This window comes from Macaca mulatta, chromosome 9, assembly GCF_049350105.2.
Source record: "Macaca mulatta isolate MMU2019108-1 chromosome 9, T2T-MMU8v2.0, whole genome shotgun sequence".
Lineage (NCBI taxonomy): Eukaryota > Metazoa > Chordata > Mammalia > Primates > Cercopithecidae > Macaca > Macaca mulatta.
The window spans coordinates 837,769-857,639 of record NC_133414.1 but is presented as its reverse complement, the minus strand read 5'-3'; the positions used below and the strand labels follow the sequence as shown (position 1 = coordinate 857,639).

Sequence of the window (19,871 nt, the reverse complement as noted above, 5' to 3'; positions counted from 1 at the left end):
AGAAAAGTACCACTTGTGTTCCCACTGTATTGTTTGCTATTTTCTTAATGATTCTTCAAAATTCCTTTTTCTGTTTCTCATTGTTGTTGCTGTTTTGGTAGAGATGGGGTCTCGCTATATTGCCCAGGCTGGTCTCAAACTCCTGGCCTCAAGATATCCTTCTGCTTTGGTCTCCCAAAGTGCTGGGATTACAGGTGTGGGCCACCATACCCAGCTAAAAATTCTTTATATACCATAAGAGTATTATCCTTTGGGTTATCATCTATGTTGCCAATATAGTTCCAGTTCCCTTCTTTGTTAACAGGGTTTTTCATTTTTAAATTGTATGTAGTTAAATTTGTCCATCTTCTCCTTCAAGATTTTGCATACACTTTTCTCAGCATAAAATTTTAAAGCTACATACCAAAAAAGTACATTTTTCAGCATAAAAATCTCACTTTCTTTTTAACCATATGAGATGCTTTGTGCTGGGGGGGGGGGGGAAGCCAAAGCCAAAAGCCAAACACTGATTCTTCTTTTAAAGTCATATACACCAAAAACATATTATATACTAAGCCACTACTGCCTAGGTTGGAAACAGAGATAAAATTACATGGAAAAAAAAGATGTCCAACTAATAGAATACAAAATACGGTCATATCACCCTGAACACGCCTCATCTCATCTGATCTTGGAAGCTAAGCAGGATTGGGCCTGGTTAGTACTTGGATGGGAGACAAAATAAGAGAAATTTTCTTATATTTCATTTGTAGCCATGAAATTTCAGTACAAAATTGACTTTTTAATAAAATGAGATATTAAAAGATGTGAAAATGTTTTTATCTTTATATCTATTAAAATCTTTGTATCTATTAAAAAGATATAAAATCCTCATATAGAAAAGCTGTAGCTATTTTATCTACATCGATTCTCATTATTTGCAGATTATGTATTTGCAAATGTTCCTACTTGCTAAAATTATTTGTAATCCCAAAATCAATCCTTATGGTGTTCTGACATCATATGACCACAGAAATGCACGGAGCAGCTGACAACTGAGTCACCAGCATGCACACTCCCAGCTGGGACCCCCGCGACCATGCTCTGCCTTCTCGTTTCAGTTCTCATGCTGTAATAACAGGCGTCCGTCTCGAGATCTATGACGCCAGGTTTTTCGCTTTTTTGTGCTTTTTGTTGTGATTTTGCTGTTTATAGTGGCCCCCAAGTGTAATGCTGATGTGCTAGTGTTCCTAAGTGCAAGAAGGCTGTGATGTGCCTTACAGAGACACTGTAACACCACACATATGTATGTATTAGATGAGCTTTTGTTCAGGTATGAATTATAGTAATGCTGGCCTTGAGTTCAATGTCAATGATTCAACAATATGATACACCCAGAAAAATGAAAAGAAAATGCGCTCATCTGTGTCTGAGGCCATTCCCAAAAGTGCTACGGTAACATCTATAGCATGTGATGAAGTTATAGAAAAGTGGCTAACTTTGTGCATTCATGGGATGATGATCAATTAAACAGCAAGTGTGGTGAACAGCAATGTTGTAAAGCTGAAAGCCAAAGAAATTCATGATCTCTTTACACAGGGTCAGGAAAATGTTAAACCCTTCTTGGCTAGTGCTGGCTGTCTCATGTTCAAAAGGTGGTATGGCATGAAACCATTAAACTTGAAGGCAAGGCAGTTTCTGCAGATCAGGAGGCTGCAAAAGAAATTTTTTAATATTTGCTAAAGGTTACAGAGGGAATGGGTTACATGGAAGAAATTGGCTTGTTTTACAAGGACATTGGTAAATGAACCCAACTAATGCAAATGGCACTTTGGTTTATAAAAATGTTGTGACTAGAGGCTCACAGGAACCAAACTATTTCCCCTAGTGCAACAGGTCAGCATTCATCAATTCAGTGCATAACGGTGAATAATGAGACTCAACTATAATAAAGTATGTAATCTTTGCTTTTTAAATGTTTTGAATCGCCATTTCTGTAACATACAATAAACATTCTGTAGATGTTACTGATATAAATAGAATGTATGCCAATAACAGAGGTAGATTTTTAAAAAATGGAAACTTTTTGTGATATTTCTAGTTTGAGACAGCCAACTTTGAATAATTACCAGCATGGTAGATCAGGGATTACTGTGATCCTGTCATCTGCTAGAACATTTCCTAACAAGTTAATTACAATGACATAATCACTGTCTACTAGGAACTTGAAAATTGAAGAAACAGGATATGTAAACATTTTTATTAATATTCATTTTAATTGGCTATTCACTTATTATATAGCAATCATACTAGTCTGTGCTAAATTTAACCAGAATGTTTCATTTCTCAAATTTTTTGAGAGATTTGTCATAATTTGCAGATTGTATAATAGTAAGCTTCATATCTGACAAAAATAGCAAATAACAATTCTGTACTTCAAAACTGGTGGAATGTGAATTACCTAGAGAACATATCAGTACATCAGTACCATGGCTAAAGGTATTCAAGGGCAGAGAGACAATAGGAAATTTCAATCTGTTCCTATACAAATAGCTTACACCACAAGTTACACATCTTGCTTAATAATGAATTTAAAAGGTAGGATAACGCAATAGTTTATATGTTATACACATTAATAATAGCATAATACTACAGACAACAATTCAGGTGGTATCTCAACCTCTACTGACCTCTCTTTTTTCCTAATACATTTATCTTTGAAATTATCACGTTTTAATTAATTCATGAAGTTAGACCAAAGAAAAGGTTTGCCACTGAACTTTTCCATTATTTACATTGTGATTACATGGGAATTACCATAATTTTTAAACCCTCAACTATTTGCCATTCCATGCAAAAGAGACTATACCACAATGAAGGAGAAAACTTTACCTGACTATATACATATTACTAGCATGAATGAACAACAGGAAAAAGAACTAGGGAATTATACGGCCACTTTTTAGATCAAATCTAGCAAAGACATGCGCGGGAAGAACAGCTCCTGGCACTCACTCTGATGCCACATGTCACCACAATCACAACATACTTCAGGCTGATGTCCAACTTTTGAGCAACAGAATTCTGGTTTCGAAAATACACATTTCTGTCTTATTTTTGACTCCGTCTTACTGAATGAATATAGTTCTCAAAGTTTGTATCTTTGAAAATATATAAAATATTTCATTAAATGTGAAATAAAAAATTAAAATTTCACAATTACTTTACACATCGTGAAGTGTCAGGCAACAGTAGACATGGCCAACAGTGGACACTGACAATGTGTGCCAATAAATCTGGCACTTTCTATAGCTAAATAACCAAATATTTCGGTTATTGCAATATAATAGCTCTTTCTAAAGTACTTTGAGTTTTAATTTGGTTAAAATATGTTTCTTGTAATCTTGAAAAGGGGTGCCAATTAAGTCTGCTCACATTTCACATTTTTAATGGATGTGTAATGACTGTCTAGGGCACTAGGTGAAGAAGGATTCTGAGGTCTAGGAGTAAACACAGGTTTTGGGGAGAAGGGGGAGGAGAGTCGGTGTCCAGGAAACTAAAATATATAAATAAATTAATTATTGTGACTTCCGAAGGTATATTTTCTAGAATAATCCCATCTCATCAGCATTAAAAATGGCTACAGCCTGAGGCACAGATTCTCTAAAATCTGCCAGGTTTTAGACTTGGTGCTGGCCAGCTCACATCCATTCCTAACACTTTCAGGCTAAACTGGGGTGAATCCTGCCAAACTATTTCCTTCACTTATGACTCCATTTCTCAAACTTTCTGCCTTGCAATCTCTGAAGATGGAGTGGTCAAAGCAACTAGTGGCCACTCTATCTGAGGGGTAGGGTTCCATTAAAAAGGAAGAGAAAGAAGTGTAGAAATAATGTACTTCATTAGACTCTGTTTCAGCCTTTCCTCCCCACTCCCACAACAGAATTGCCCTTCTCTTAAGTGATATAATGTCTATTTAAAGTGTGAGACTTGATAAAGTATAAAATTAGTGCCCATTTATACTAAAACATACCCAGAATTTAATATGAAAATATTATTAACAGTACATGTATTAAGTAGTTATTTACTATTGTATTGTTCTTTCAAAAGTAAACCATATTTAAAAAATAATAATACATTTTGGGAGGCTGATGTGGGCAGATCACGAGGTCAGGAGATCGAGACCATTCTGGCTAACACCGTGAAACCCCGTCTCTACTAAAAATACAAAAAATTAGCCGGGTGTGGTGGCGGGCACCTGTAGTCCCAGCTACTCGGGAGGCTGAGGCAGGAGAATGGCTGAACCTGGGAGGCGGAGCTTGCAGTGAGCCGAGATAGCGTCACCGCACTCCAGCCTGGGCGTCTCAAATAATAACAATAATAATAACCACCACCACCTCAGCGTTCTGCCTCACAGCAATTCCCAGGCCACAGTGCATGGATGGAGATCCGAAGGGAGCCTGTGGTCTCACTGAGCTGAGGAGAAAGAGATCAGAGACTGGAGTGGTCAAGTTTCAGTTCAGCCTTTCTTTTCAGAAAATTCGTATTTTTCAAAGTCAATTACTTTCTATGAGTCAGACATCAGACCCTCTCCCTTCCTATTATTCACAAAGTTTAGTGTAACATTTTCCACTTTATTCTTCAAGTTCAAATTTCATAAAATTATTGTCTTTAAAATGCAATTCTAACACAGCAGCAATTAAGAATATAATTCTTGAATGTATCTGGTAATCTAAAACTCACAAAATTATGTATATTTAAGAAAATTTGACTTAGCACACTTTAAAAACACAGACGTTGTGTGTTATCACCTGAGGTCTAACCCGGAAGACAGTAAGGACACTGACACCAGTGGAAAACCAATGGTGGACAAGGCTGTGCTGCACCATCAGAAGAGCAAACGAAGAGCCCTGATGAGGCCCTGGTGAGCACCCTGTCGACAGTCAGCACCAAGCCCAGGGAGGCTTACCTGGTCACTCCCTAAAACTCCACCTGCCATGCATCTTGGCTTTTGTGGAATCAGTGAAGAATTATGAACACTATGTTAAAGAGAAAATAAAGAAACCTGTGGAAATTATCAGGCACTGCCTAGGTCCTGGGATACCTGTGAAGCCTCAAAACCCTAGTGTGAGTAATATAATTACTAAGGAGTGAATGCAAATATTGGACAGTAGGGGTTGGAGCCACAGTGAGTCTTACACCTCAAGGGCTTCTTCCCAGAGCAAAGGAAGTTAAGACACACTCTTCTGACACTAGTTTAGAGACTCTCATCTCCTCCTGTAGACGGACAGACCTGTAGAACCATCTGTACGTGGAAATAATACCCCTAGCCTGGAGGAACATCAATAATCACCCGAAATCCAGATAAACATCAGGGATAAAGAAGAGGCTAGCCAGAGACCTAGGCAAAGCCTGAAAAACCTTCTCGGGTGGTCTCACTTGACTGAAGACATAACCCCAAGATGGTTGATCTGACTGTCCCAGGGATGCCTATCAGGATTAGGAGACATCCTGGAGAGCTGGCTACAGGACAGGCAGGAACACTTTGGTATTGCTGTTTTTCAAATTACCGGAATGCCCAGACATTCTAAGTGGATGGCAGCCCATATCCTGACTATAACGTATCTCAAGATCTAATGTGCATTTACCTATGATTATAGTTATATCTGTGACCATCAGGGAATATCAATAAACGATACCTTCTATATCCATTTTCTCTGGCAATACAGTAGCATGTTTGAGGAATCCAAAAAGATTTAAGGCTCTCATCTAGGATGCATTTATTTTTCGGGTTATTTTAATTATCATCTTTTTAAGGGAACTTCATGGATCTGATTCTTGAAAGAGAATTCCTGAGGCTTGGAGCTAAAAGTCCCAGGGTACAACATTTTATATACGCTACTCCAAAAACAAATATTTAAAAAGGCACATATACCTCTGCCCACCTCAAAAAATAAAAATTTGAAACTTGAAAAGCTAAAATAAAACTGTTTCCTTTTAAAAATTACAGCTCAATAGGAGGAACATACCTCAAAATATGAAAAGCCATCTATGACAAACCCAGAGGCAACATCACACTGAATGGGGAAAAGTTGAAAGCATTCCCCCTAAGAACTAGAACAAGGCAAGGATACCTACTTTCACTACTTCTATTCAACACAGTACTGGAAGTCCTAGTCAGAGTAATCTGACAAGAAAAAGAAATAAAAGGCATCCAAATTGGAAAAGAGAAAGTCAAACTATTTGTTTGCCAATGATAAGCTCATATACCTAGAAAACTCTAAAGACTCTTCCAAAAGACTCCTAGATTTGATAAATGAATTCAGTAAAGTCTCATGCTACAAAATCAATGTACACAAATTGGTAGTGCTGCTATATACCAACAACGACCAAGCCGAGTGTATTAGTCCGTTCTCACACTGCTAGAAAGACATACCCGAGACTGGGTAATTTATAAAGAAAAAGAGGTTTAATGAACTCACAGTTCCACATGACTGGGGAGACCTCACAATCATGGCGGAAGCCAAAGGAGAAGCAAAGGAACGTCTTACATGATGGCAGGCAAGAGAACCTGTGCAGGTGAACTGCCTTTTAGAAAACCATCAGATCGGCTGGGCCCGGTGGCTCAAGCCTGTAATTCCAGCACTTTGGGAGGCCGAGATGGGCGGATCACGAGGTCAGCAGATCGAGACCATCCTGGCTAACCCAGTGAAACCCCGTCTCTACTAAAAATAAAAATAAAAAAAAAACTAGCCGGGCGAGGTGGCGGCGCCTGTAGTCCCAGCTACTCGGGAGGCTGAGGCAGGAGAATGGCGTAAACCTGGGAGGCGGAGCTTGCAGTGAGCTGAGATCCGGCCACTGCACTCCAACCTGGGCGACAGAGCGAGACTCCGTCTCAAAAAAAAAAAAGAAAACCATCAGATCTCGCCAGACTTATTCACTATGATGAGAACAGCATGGGAAAAACCTGCCACCATGATTCAATTACCTCCCACTGGGTCCCTCCCCCAATGCATGGGGATTATGGGAGCTACAATTCAAGATGAGATTTGCGGGGGGTACATGGCCAAACCGTATCACTGAGAAATCAGATCAAGAACTCAATCCTTTATTATATGATAGCTGCAAAAACAAAACAACACAACAACAAAACTCTAGAAGTATACTTAACAGAGGAGGTGAAAGATCGCTACAAGAAGAACTACAAAACACTACTGAAAGAAATCACAGATGATACAAACAAATGGAAATACATCCCATGTTCATGGATTGGAAAAATCAGTATCATGAAAACAACCATGCTGCCCAAAACAATCTATAGATTCAATGCAGTTCCTATCAAAATACAAACATTGTTTTAATAGAAATAGAGAAAAATCCTAAAATTCATATGGAGCCAAAAAATGGCTCAAATGGCCAAAGCAATCCTATGCAAAATAACTATTATCTGGAGGCATCACATTACCTGACTTTATATTACAAGGCTATAGTAAGCAAAACAGCATGGTACTGATATAAAAGTACACACATAGGAAGGAAAAGAATAGAAAACCTAGAAATAAGGCCAAATATTTACAACCAACTGATCCTTGACAAAGCATAAACAAAATTGGGGAGAGGACACGTTATTCAATAAATGATACTGGGAAAACTGGATAGTCACACATAGAAGAATGAAACTGGATCCCTATCTCTCACCCTATACAAAAATCAACTCAAGATGGATTAAAGAATTAAATCTAAAACCAAAAACCATAAAAATTCTAGAAGAAACCATAGGAAAAATTCTTCTGGACAGTGGCCTAGACAAAGAATTTATGACTAAGACCCCAAAAGCAAATGCCACAAAAAGAAAAACAAGACCTAATTAAACTAAAAAGCTTCTGCACAGTAAAGAAAATAATCATCAGAGTAAACAACCCACAAAATGGGAGAAAATATTTGGAAACTATGCATCTGACAAAGGACTGGTATCCAGAATCTACAAGGAACTCAAAACAGCAAGAAAAAAAATCCCAACAAAAAGTGGACAAATGACATGAATAGACACTTCTCAAAGAAAGATATACAAATAACCAACAAACACGTAAGAAAATGCTAACTATGACTAATCATCAGGGAAATGCAAATTAAAACCACAGTGAGATACCACCTTACCCCCACAAGAATGGTGATTATCGGAAAGTCAAAAACCAATAGGTGTTGGCATGGATGTGAAGAAAAGAGAATGCTTATGGGAATGTATAGGAATGTAAATTAGTACAACCTCTATGGAAAACGGCACGGACATTCCTTAAAGTACTAAAAGTAGATCTACCATTTCATTCAGCAATTCCACTGCTGGGCATCTACCCACAGGAAAAGAACTCATTACATCAAAAAGACACCTGCATGCATATGTTTCTTGTGGCACAATTCACAATTGCAAAGATAGGGAACCAACCTAAGTGCCCATCAACCAATAAATGAAAAAAGAAAAAGTGATATATGCATATGGAATACTCTCAGCCATAAAAGAAAATCAATAAAATAATGTCTTTTGCAGAAACTTGAATGAAGCTAGAGGCCATTATTCTGAATGAAATAACTCAGGAATGGAAAACCAAACACTGCATGTTCTCACTTGTAAGTGGGAACTAAGCTATGGGTACACAAAGGCATACACAGTAGTATCATGGACACTGGAGACTCAGAATGAGGAAGAGTGGAAGAGGAGTAAGAGATTTTAAAAATCTCTTCAATATTTAATATTTTTAAAATATTGGGTACAATGTACACTACTCAGGTGATGGGCACACTAAAATCTCAGACTTAACCACTACTCAATTTATCTATGTAACCAAAAACCACTTGCACCTAAAGCTAATGAAATATGTCTGCATATATTATATATAAAATACATTTTATATCTATAAATAAAAAATTAGAGCCCAGACCCAACCCCTGAGATTGATTTAATGTTTTTGTTAAAAAAAAAAAAAAAAAAAAGGAATTCAGATGCTCAGTCAGCCACAACTGAGAACCACTATGCTAACTCACTCCTAGTTCCTAATGTGAGTTGTGTAACACTGTCATCTAAAATTCTAAACAGTTTATTTAAAAAAAATAGGCCAGGCGATTACACATCTGTAATCCCAACACTTCGGGAGGCCGAGATGGGCAGAACACTTGAGCCTAGGTGTTTGAGATGATCCTGGGCAACATGGGAAAACCCTCCCCACTACGAAAAAAGTACCAAAATTAGCCAGGTGTGGTGGCACGCGCCTATAGTCCCAGCTACTCGAGAAGTTGAGGCAGGAGCATCCCCTAATCCCAGGAGATCGAGGCTGCAGTGAGCAGTTATGGCGGTTATGGTGCCACTGCACTCCAGCCTGGGCAACACAGCGAGACTCTGTGTTAAAAAACAAAATTAAATTAAAATAGATAAATGAGGTACAAATACGACTGCAACGACAGTGAATTTTTCCTCAGCATGAGTGGAAAGTCTAACTTTAAATTGGACTGCTGGCTGTTCAGCTTTTAATTCATTTGAAAATAACTGAGACTAATATTATTTTTATTTGAACAGTCCTAAAAATATTAAAAAATTAACTTTAAAATGATTGAAATGGCAGTTTCTTTTTTTTTTTTTTGAGGCAGGGTGTCTTGCTCTGTTGTCCAGACTGGAGTGCAGTGGCAGGATCTCCGCTCACTGCAACCTCTGCCTCCCAGGCTCAAGTGATTCGCCCACCTCGGCCTCCCAAAGTGCTGTGATTACAGGCATGAGCCACCTGACCCTGCCTCAAATGGCAGTTTCTTACCTGAAATAATCCAACATGAATATTGATCACAAGTAAAAGGCTTCGTTAAGTTATAATTGTAGAACATACATGTGCAGACTGGTAAAATAAGTATTGTGAAATAAAGGATCTCTGGTACTTTAATATTAAATTTGATTTTTTCTAAACATACAAGAAAATGCCAAATTACAAGTACAGTAGAAAAAATACTGTAGACTTATATCATTTATAATTTAAAAAGACAACATCTCTAATGGTAAATAACCTCCTCTCAAAACCTATTAAATTTGACATCAATGGAAGGCCCAAACAAATTTTTCTCAATTTTTTTTTTTGTATTGCAAGAACTGGACAGTGAAAGTAGATATATTTTACATTAATTGGGGAAGGGCTCCATGTCAAAATTCAATAGAAAATTAAGGACCTGCTTTCTAAAACAGCATTTGTCAGACATACTTTCGAGATAGAAAAACAAGCAAGAGGCAGATAAATCAAGACTCTACAAGAAGAGAAAACTAAAAAATTCATAATAGCTTTCAAAAGTTGAGAGAGCTTCCCTCATGCTTAGCCCTCAATTATTCCATTGCAGCATCACTGCTGATGAGTGTCAGGATGATCTCAATCTGTGGGTGCTATCACTTGATTATTTCTCTCTTAACCATATGCTTCTCACAAAATGGTATTATTTTATGTTAGATGACAGTACATACCCAACAGAATGCTGAAGCCTTAGCATTTAATACAGCTTTCAAGAAATTAGCATTTAATACAGCTTTCAAGAAATTAGCTATCTGAATCCAAATTGAACTTATCCAGTAGGGGGAGTGTTACAACCTCAAGACAATGACTTCCCTTTCCAAGACAGCAAGAATACTTGAGTTAATTCCAAATGTTTTCAAACAATTTTCTCCATTATGTAAGTATTAAAATGAAGACCTGCAGGTGCCCCGCCTCCAGTGCTCCTGTCCCTGAACCAAGTTATCTTCCTAATGTGAGCTACCATAGTGACAAGCAAGAAAATGAACCAATTATCTATGCTTGTTCTCAGATTACTAGCTGTCATTACCACTGAGTAGGCATTAACCAGAACTTCATAAATAGAATGTTTTGATTGCCCGGAGTTTCCTAATACTCCTGTCTTTCTACCTCCTGCTTTTATAAGCAGTGGTACACAGTTTTACACTTTGTTAATATTACGTACTTTTGCACTTATAAAAGTGCATTGGGAAAATGAAGGTATATCACTATAAAGATTTAAGGAGTTGATGGGTTTTCGGGAAACAGAGCAGCATAGCAGATTACAGGTGTGGTAGTCATACATTTGAATTCAGACCAATTTGATTATGTCTCTACGACCTTGAGCACCAGTAACTTAACCCTTCTGAGTCTATTCGCTTATTACAAATTGTTACAATGACACATCCCTCATGATGCTTTTGTGAGGACTAAACAGGATATGAAAATTGCCTAGTATGTGAGACACTCAAAAAGTGACCCCTTTGAAAAAACAGGCCGGGCAAGGTGGCTCACACCTGTAATCCTAGCACTTTGGGAGATCGAATCAGGTGGTTCGCTTGAGCTCAGGAGTTTGGGACCATCCTGGGCAACATGGTGAAACCCCATCACTACAAAAAATTAGCCAGGCATGGTGGCACACACCTGTAGTTCCAGCTACTGGGGAGGCTGTGAGGATCACTTGAGCCCAGGAAGTGGAGGCTGCAGTGACCAGAGTTCTCACCACTGCACTCCCTACAGAATGAGACCGTGTCTAAAAGCAAAACAAAACACAAATAACACAAATGGTGCTGCCACAAACAACTTTCATGATTAAACCCAGCTTCCTAAAAACTGTTTAGAAAGTAGACTCGTAAAGCGACCTAATGTGTACAGCCAAATTAAAATGTATATAAATCAGATTATCTTGCTATAAACCACAATATCTTCCCAATTTTTAAAAATAGGCTTTTTAACCCTAGTTATGAGAGCTAATATTATATGACAAGCTCTCAACAGAAATCCTTTGAATATTTTAGTATCTTTCATGTTCACATGATAAATGCTTAAATTAGGAATGAATATCCTTTGCTCTTAACCTATATTTTAAATTTACTTAACATAACGTGCAGACCAAACCGCAGAGAACAAAAAACTACAAATTTAATTTGGATCTACCTTTCATTTAAATGCTGAGATAATATCTGGAGAACACAATATATGTTTGATATTTAATACAGTTCTACTTTTCAACAGAGCACTTTAAAAGTTACCAATTATAATAAAGTTGCTTTTAAATACCCTCAGGTTGTTAATATAGTAAAATCTCAAAATTACAAATCAGGATAAATTTTAAATCATCAATGCTAAGACTTTGCAAGTAATCCTAACTCAAATACGACTTATCTTAATTCATTCACTGTCCTACAGTACCCAGGTCGGAGTGCAGTGGCTGATTTAGCTCACTGTAGCCTCAAACTCCTGAGCTCAAGCAGTCCTCTTGCCTTTACATTTTACTGTGCTTGCTTCAATAAATGTGTTACCCTGAACTGTAAACTCTACAAAGGCGAGAGCCATCTTATCTTTCTCGCCTCAGCGTCTAAGAAGAGTATGACACATAGCAGAGTTTCAATAAATAACAATGTATTAATAAATGAGGTCAAGATATTAAAATTGCTTATATTCTCCTTATATGAAAATACAATATTTTAGTGTGATCTTATAAAACGAATTATGAAGTAACTTGAACTATAAACGCACTGATGTAAAACTAGTTTACCTACTATACTTAAATATTAAGTTTACAGAAAAATGAAAATACTGTATTTCAGCAAAACACATTTTCCAATTAATGTGTAAGCTAATGTGATCTGTTAATATATCCCTCTCATCTCTGAAAAACAAACAGATCGAAGATTCTATATGATTCCTTTATAACTCTGATATAGCAGCATTCTATTACTTTTGTCATTTCTACTTCTTTAGTTTTACATAAAAGTGGGCAAACTTGTAGACATTTATGGAGCAAACATTCTGGACATTTGCAGATGTTACCATATTAAATGAAATGTGTCACATACTCAATGCAACTGTAACTTTACAATTAATAGTGTGAATAACTTAAGTATGTGCACTAAGGGTATTTCTACTATCTGATTGAACACATTTTAAAAGAATTTACCCAGCACTTTAATTATGAAAATATTTTCCAATATGCTAAATTCTCTTTAAAAGAAACCTGAGATAAAAATCGGGAAGTTACTGAACAGGAAAAATATATATGCAACGAAAGATTAAATATCTAATTAGGTTATTTATTGAATTGAGTTAAATATCTATGTCTAATAATTTGCCAAAGTTCTGTCCTAAGACATAATAATGGATTACATAAACACTAAAAAAAATCTTATTTTACATATTCTTTGCATTTGCAAATAATTGTGATACTAAAACTTGTACAGCATTTCCATGATACAAACTAAATAACTCTCTGGATTTTCTAGTGGAAAAGCAGTAACAACAGGTGCACACAAAATCTTTCCTTAAGCAATAAATCATTTCTGCATATGTTTTTAAAACCGTAACTAAGCCATGATTATTCAAAAAGACTACTGTATTGGGTATTTTGATTTGGGTTCTTCTCTCCCTCACACTATCTTCGTTTCTATCATTTACCTCTTATCCCAGAGACTCTCAAACTTTTATGTTATATAAATCACATTGTCTCAAAAAATATCTATCCACTTCTCGTGTGTTTCTGTGTGTGTGTGTGTCTGGGATAGGATGTGATTAAAGTGTGCTACAAGGTGAACCTTCCATAATTAAAAGGAAGACTGACTGCTATGCTTTTAAGATGACAATGTGTGGCCGGGCGGCGTGGTGGCTCATGCCTATAATCCCTGCACTTTGGGAGGTCAAGACAGGCAGATATATACGAGTTTGAGACCAGCCTGGCCAACACGGCAAAACCCCAACTCTACTAAAAATACAAAAATTAGTCAGGCATGGTGGCTCCTGCCTGTAGTCACAGCTACTTGGCAGGCTAAGGTATGAGAATCACTTGAACCCAGGAGGTGGAGGTTGTAGTGAGCCGAGATGGCGCCACTGCACTCCAGCCTGGGCAACAAAGCAAGACCCTATCTCAAAAAAAAAAAAAAAAAGGACTATGTGTAAGTTTAAGTTGGAGAGTGTACGTGTAAGTAACTTTGCACAGTGGCTGATATACAGTAGACAGACAATACATGATATATTATTATTACGGTCCTCATTTATGTTATAAAATTGTAGCTACTAACTATTTCAAAAGTCGAGACTAAGAGAAGACAAAACACTGAAAACCTGAAGAACAACCTCCAGGTCACTAATATCTGCACAAATCACTGTATCAAAGCAGATTTACATTTGTTTTGAAAACCTGATAATGGCACTGCAAGTAACTGAAAGTATGTAAGAGATATTGGTAGAAATTAAACTCACATATGCTGAATTCCTAGTAGAAATGTTGGTGAGGTTTTAATGAAGATCAAATGAAGAGAAAACACCAGTTCTCCTTTATTCGGAAAGTCTATCTGCTTCAAGGAAATACAGAAAATACAAACTGAAGCAGTTATGGACATAGTGCCAGAAATGAAAAAAAGAAAAATATTCACGTAAAACCAATGGTTATAATAAGAACTCTCACACAGTGTATTTTAGTTATTTGTATTATTCAAATGAATTAAAATAAATGAATAATAATATCATTCATCAAAGTATTGATAGGCCAGGCACAGTGGTTCATGCCTACAGTCCCAGCACTTTGGAAGGCCAAGGCAGGCGGATCACTTGAGGCCAGTAGTTTAAGATTCGCATGGTGAAATAGAAAAATTAGCCGGGCATAGTGGCGGGCACCTGTAATCCCAGCTACTCAGGAAGCTGAGGCAGGAGAATCACTTGAACCCAGGAGGCAGAGGTTGCAGTGAGCCGAGACTGTGCCTCTGTACTCCAGCCTGGGCGACAGAGCGAGAGTGTCTCAACAAAAGGAAAAAAAAGAAAAAAGAAAATTCAGTGTTAAATCCAATTTAAGGTTTTCAAACAGTGAAAAGTTTTAACTATCATAAGGCTAACTCTTTTTTCTCTTTTTTTTCCTCCATGTAGAATTCAACTGAAGGACAAGAAAGTTACCGAAAATCTGACACCAGCAGGTTAGGGCTTTAAGTAAGCAAGTTACAGCAGCATTTGATACTTTTATTGCAAGTATTAAAATTCTTAGGTCCAAGTAGTGTCTCAATTAAGGTATGCCAAAGGGTATGAATGCCTCTATTATACACCACTGTAACAACCCTAAGAAGAAAAACTGGGAGGGTTACCAAAGGATGAAGGACGAGAGTCCAGATAAACATATGTCATTCATTGAAACATGCATGACATCCATTCTAAATGCCAACAGGGCCGGGTGCAGTGGCTCACATCTGTAATCCCAGCACTTTGGGAGGCCAAGGCAGGTGGATCATTTGAGGCCAGGAGTTTTGAGACCTGGCCAACATGGCAAACCACCCCCAACCCTGATCCCTACTAAAAATACTAAAAATTATCCAGGTGTGGCGGCACACGCCTGTAGTCCGAGCTACTCAGGAGGCTGAGGCATGAGAACTGATTGAGCCTGGGAGGCGGGGGTTGTAGTGAGCCGAGATCGTGCCACTGCACTGCAGACTGGGCAACAGAGCAAGACTCTGTCTCAAAAAAACAAAAAAACACCAACAGAATGGTATTCAGTATGAATGAAAGAACTAAATTTTAACATTGTAATTGATTTATTTTTGTGAAGCTGGAAGCTTGTACATGTACATTTATTTAAACACCTCACAAACGGTAATTGCAAAAATAAATTGTCCAATTTAGAGACTGTAAAAGGAAGATTTGGTTTTCATATGAGCAATCTCTATGGGGAAAAAGCACCATGTGAAATACAGAAATCCTTTAAGTCACAGAGCTAAGCAAGACAAATATTTTGATTCTGTCATAATCACATCCCATATCCTCTATCTTTGATTCTCTAGCCTGGTCATCTTATAAAGATGAGTCAACCAAAAATAACAACTATAATGTAACCTGTGCCACTTAGTCAAAGACAAGGCAAATTAAATGCCTCTACTTTCATATTTTTTTCCTGCATGTAAAAATTAGACATTCAGAAAAACTACAAAGATGACCCTGCCTACCAACTTTCTAAGTACAACCAACACTATCTCCCTGATAACACCCAACCATTAATTAAAATCAATAACCTCAAAAATCTGAAAACGTTGTGCACACCATAATTACTAAGCTAAAATTACTATATTTCTCGGTTTAGAGGAAAACAAGTAAACATTTACTTTCTGCTTTTGAACAAACAGATTAAATTATTTTAAAGAATGCTCTTGCCTCCATATGACTCAGCTTACTGTAGGATGCAGAACACCTAAGTGAGGCAGACCAAGGGTTCTAGACCTCCCTAAAAACCCAACCTGCACCACTCCCTCCTACCAGCAGGGCCCTGAATGGGCCACCTGGGTATCTCCTCCAGACTCACAGACATTCATGACACCAGATACCATGTACGCACCGTATATGACCCAGGGTACTACATACCCTGGATAAGACAGTGGGTACTGTGTACACAGTACATATGACACTCGGTACTAGGCACACACTGCATCTGACACTGGGTACAGCTTCTGTGACAAGGATAGTGCATGCATGGTGCATATGACATTGGGTACTATATATGCATGGCATATGACATTGGGTACTACCTACACACCATATATAACACCAGGTAATGTATACATACTGTATATGCCACCATATATATACACAAAACATAGGTAACACCAGTAGTGTATATACACTGTATATGACACCAGATACTATATACCTAATGTATATGACATTGAATACTGCACACACACCGCATATGGCAGCACGGTACCCTGCACATACTGCACAGAATACCGGAACTGCGTAAGGGCTGTATATGACACTGGGTGCTGCACATACAGTGTGAAAGGATACTATGTACACACCATATATGACCCCAAGTACTGTGTGCACACAGTATATGACACTGATACTATACACACAGCATATATGACACCAGGTACTACATACACACTGTATGTGACACCAGGTAAGGTAAATATATTCAATACTATCCAGATACTATACACACTCGGATATGACACGGAGTACCACACACACACCTCATATGGCAGCAGGGTACCATGCACATACTGCACAAAATACCGGGGACTGAGTGCACAGTCTAAGTGAGGAAGATACCATGTACACACCGTGTATGATACCTGGTACGACACCGGGTACTTCGAGCACACTGCATATGACACAGAGTACACACCATATACGATCCCCGGTACTGCGTACCCACCGCATAGGACACCGCACAGCACAACGCGCCCTGGTACACACGAATAAAACAGGTACGGCGGTCACTCTGCAAAAGACATCAGGCACGGCGCACACATCGCCAGCTCCTCCTCCTCCCGGCTCGGGAGAAAAGCGCGAGGGGAGACTGCAAGTGAAAGTCCGGGTCCCGGCGCCCCCCCTCGTCCCAGCCGCGTCCTCAGCAGCTTCTCCCCGGAGCTCTGGGTGGGAGGAGGGCGGCGGACCCCGCAGGACTGTCCCGGAGGTCCGCGAGGACCTGTTGAGGCGGCGGCGCCGCTGCCGGGGTCGCTCACAGCCCCGGGGGACCGACGAATCTCCGCCCCGGGCCTCGGGGCCAGCCCTGCCCGCCGCTCCCGGGCTAGCACACGACATGCCGCGCGACAAACGCTTCCTCTCCGCCCGCCACACGCCCGGGGCCGCGTTCCCCGCCGGCCCCGACTGCGCACGGGCCCAGGAGGCCTGACCGAAAGAGGGGCATGGGGCCCGGCGGGCGGTGCTCACGCGACTCCGCGGCTTCCCGGCCCGAGCAGGCCCCGCGCGGTCCTCCGGGGCCTCATCCCGGGGCCTCCTCCGCGGCCGCCCAAGGCGAGGGGGCGCGGGCCCGCAGCCTCCGCAGGCCCCGCCGCCGCCCTCGCAGGCCCCGCCGGCCCGGCCCGCCATCCACAAAGCTCCCCGGCAGCTCGGAGCCCTTCGCGAGCGGGCGAGCGACCATCAGCACCCGCTAGTGCCGCCGCCGCCCCAGAGGCCGCGGCCAGGCAGGCTCCACCGCGCGGGCCGCGCCATCTCCACGGACGCCCCCGCCCGCCCCGCCGCCCCGCCGCCGAGCTTTCCCCACCATTATGCTCCGGCTCCTCCACCGCCGCCGCCGCCGCGCCCGGCCCTCCCCTCCGGTGCCGCCTCCTTCCCGCCGCCCGGCGCCTCTCGGGCCTGAGCCGGCGACGGGCGCGGGGGGCGGGGGGGACGCTCAGGCCGCCTCCTCCTCCTCCCTGCCGGCCTCCTCCCTCCTCCCCGGCTCCCCCCGCCCGGACCCCGCCGCCGGCTCCGCGCGAAGGGCTCCGGGCTCGAGGGGCGCCATGTTTGTAATACTCCACCTCAGAGAACGCCGCGGTCGCGCCAGAGCGAGGGAGGCCAGGCGGCCGGGGCGCCGCGTGCGGGGTGAGGGCCGGGAGGGCCCCGCCGCCCGCACTTAGTCGCGTCTCCCCCGGGGGCCGCGGGCCTGCGGGGCCGGAGCGGGCGGCTGGAAGTTGGGCGCCGCCGCCCGGGAAAGTTGGGTCCCCGCGAGGCCGCGGCAGCCGCTCACATGGCGATGCTGCGCGGGGCGGCCGCTCGGCCCCACCGGCCCCTCGGCCCTCGGAGTTTATTGTGTCGGGTCGAGGCGCCCCGCGGCCGGGCCGCGCACTGGGGGCTCTAGCGGCTGGCGCCGGACTTGCGCGCTGCCGGCCCGGCTTGCGGCCGCCTCCCGCCCGGGGCCGGAGCCGTGCACGCGGCTCCTACCTTCCCCACGTCCTGTCCTCGGCGCTTCTATCCGAAATTTGTTGGAGCATATTCCTCTGTCTCCACACATGCACTCCGTATCCACACACACGTGAAGGCTACGTACGTGCAGGCGCGCTGGAGCCGGGAGCGGGCGCCGAGGCCGGGGCGCGAGGGGGCATTGTCAGGCGCCGCGGCGGCTCAGCCCCGGGTGGACCTGGTGCCTGCCCCGGGCTCGCGGGGTCCGGAACGACGAAGTCTGAGAAGTACGAGTGCTTCCCTTAACGACATTGTTCGGGTAGTCTGAACAGCCTTTTACTCCTGTCGTCAAAAAGAGTGGTATACGCTAAGTTCCTCGTTCCATCTCCGCGCAAACAGGACTGCGAAAAGAACAGGACCACCCATCAGCAGCCCTGCAAGAACACTGCAGATTTGCGCGAGAAGTAGGTTATCTTCTATGGAGAGGAATTCTAGACCTAATCAGAGACGATCCCTTAAAACTGTGGTTTAAGAAAGGTTCGGAGATAAGCGTATTTTGATAGTGTTCACCTGTCTTCCCGAAGGACCTTTCGCCACTGGGAGTCGGGGAACACCTGTCAGTCAGAGTGCTCTCCTCTGAAATTCGGTGAGTACAGGACAGCAAGGTGTTTTCAGGGAGACCACATTCTCATAACTTTTAGTACAGTATAGTGTTATAATTGTTCTGGTTTATTATTAGTGTTGTTAATCTCTCATTGTGCCTCACAAATTAAACTTTATTATAGGCAGGTATGTGTAGGAGAAAACGTAATGTAAGTAAGGTTCAGCACTACCCCGGGTTTCAGGTGTCTCTTGGGCGTCTTGACACGTGTCCCCACCTGAAAAATCATTAGGAAGAGAGCGTTGTAGGAATTTGGGGATTCTGATAAAATATATCAATCTGCTTTTACAACTGATTTCTAAGATTGTTCGAATTTAGAAATGGGTGGTACTTGAATAGGTCTGTGATATACACTAGTCGAATAAACACAATCTTTACAGCCCTCATTCTGATACATCCCAGAGAGTTTTTGGTTATCTCAAAGAACATCACAGAATAATTTTAATTCATTTTAAGAATGAATATATATCGTTAAAATTTAGTAGAGGGATTAAAACGTGTCAGAAGAAAAGCAAGCCATGCCTGGTTTGAATGTTGGACCGGGAATTCCAACAATGAAGAGCTTTCAGTGAGTCACCTTT

The 19,871-nt window shown here is 41.4% G+C and overlaps 1 protein-coding gene across 50 annotated transcripts in view; it reads right to left on the bottom strand.

The window, feature by feature from the left end:
* The window catches only part of ZMYND11 (zinc finger MYND-type containing 11), a 117,396-nt gene extending 98,320 nt beyond the window's left edge, over positions 1-19,076 (bottom strand). For 14 of the 50 annotated variants that reach the window (XM_015146319.3, XM_077945254.1, XM_077945256.1 and 11 more), the window contains exon 1: positions 18,013-18,117. The gene's annotated coding sequence lies outside the window, so the exon portion shown is untranslated. 50 annotated transcript variants of the gene reach the window in all.
* Positions 19,077-19,871: the final 795 nt, after the last annotated feature.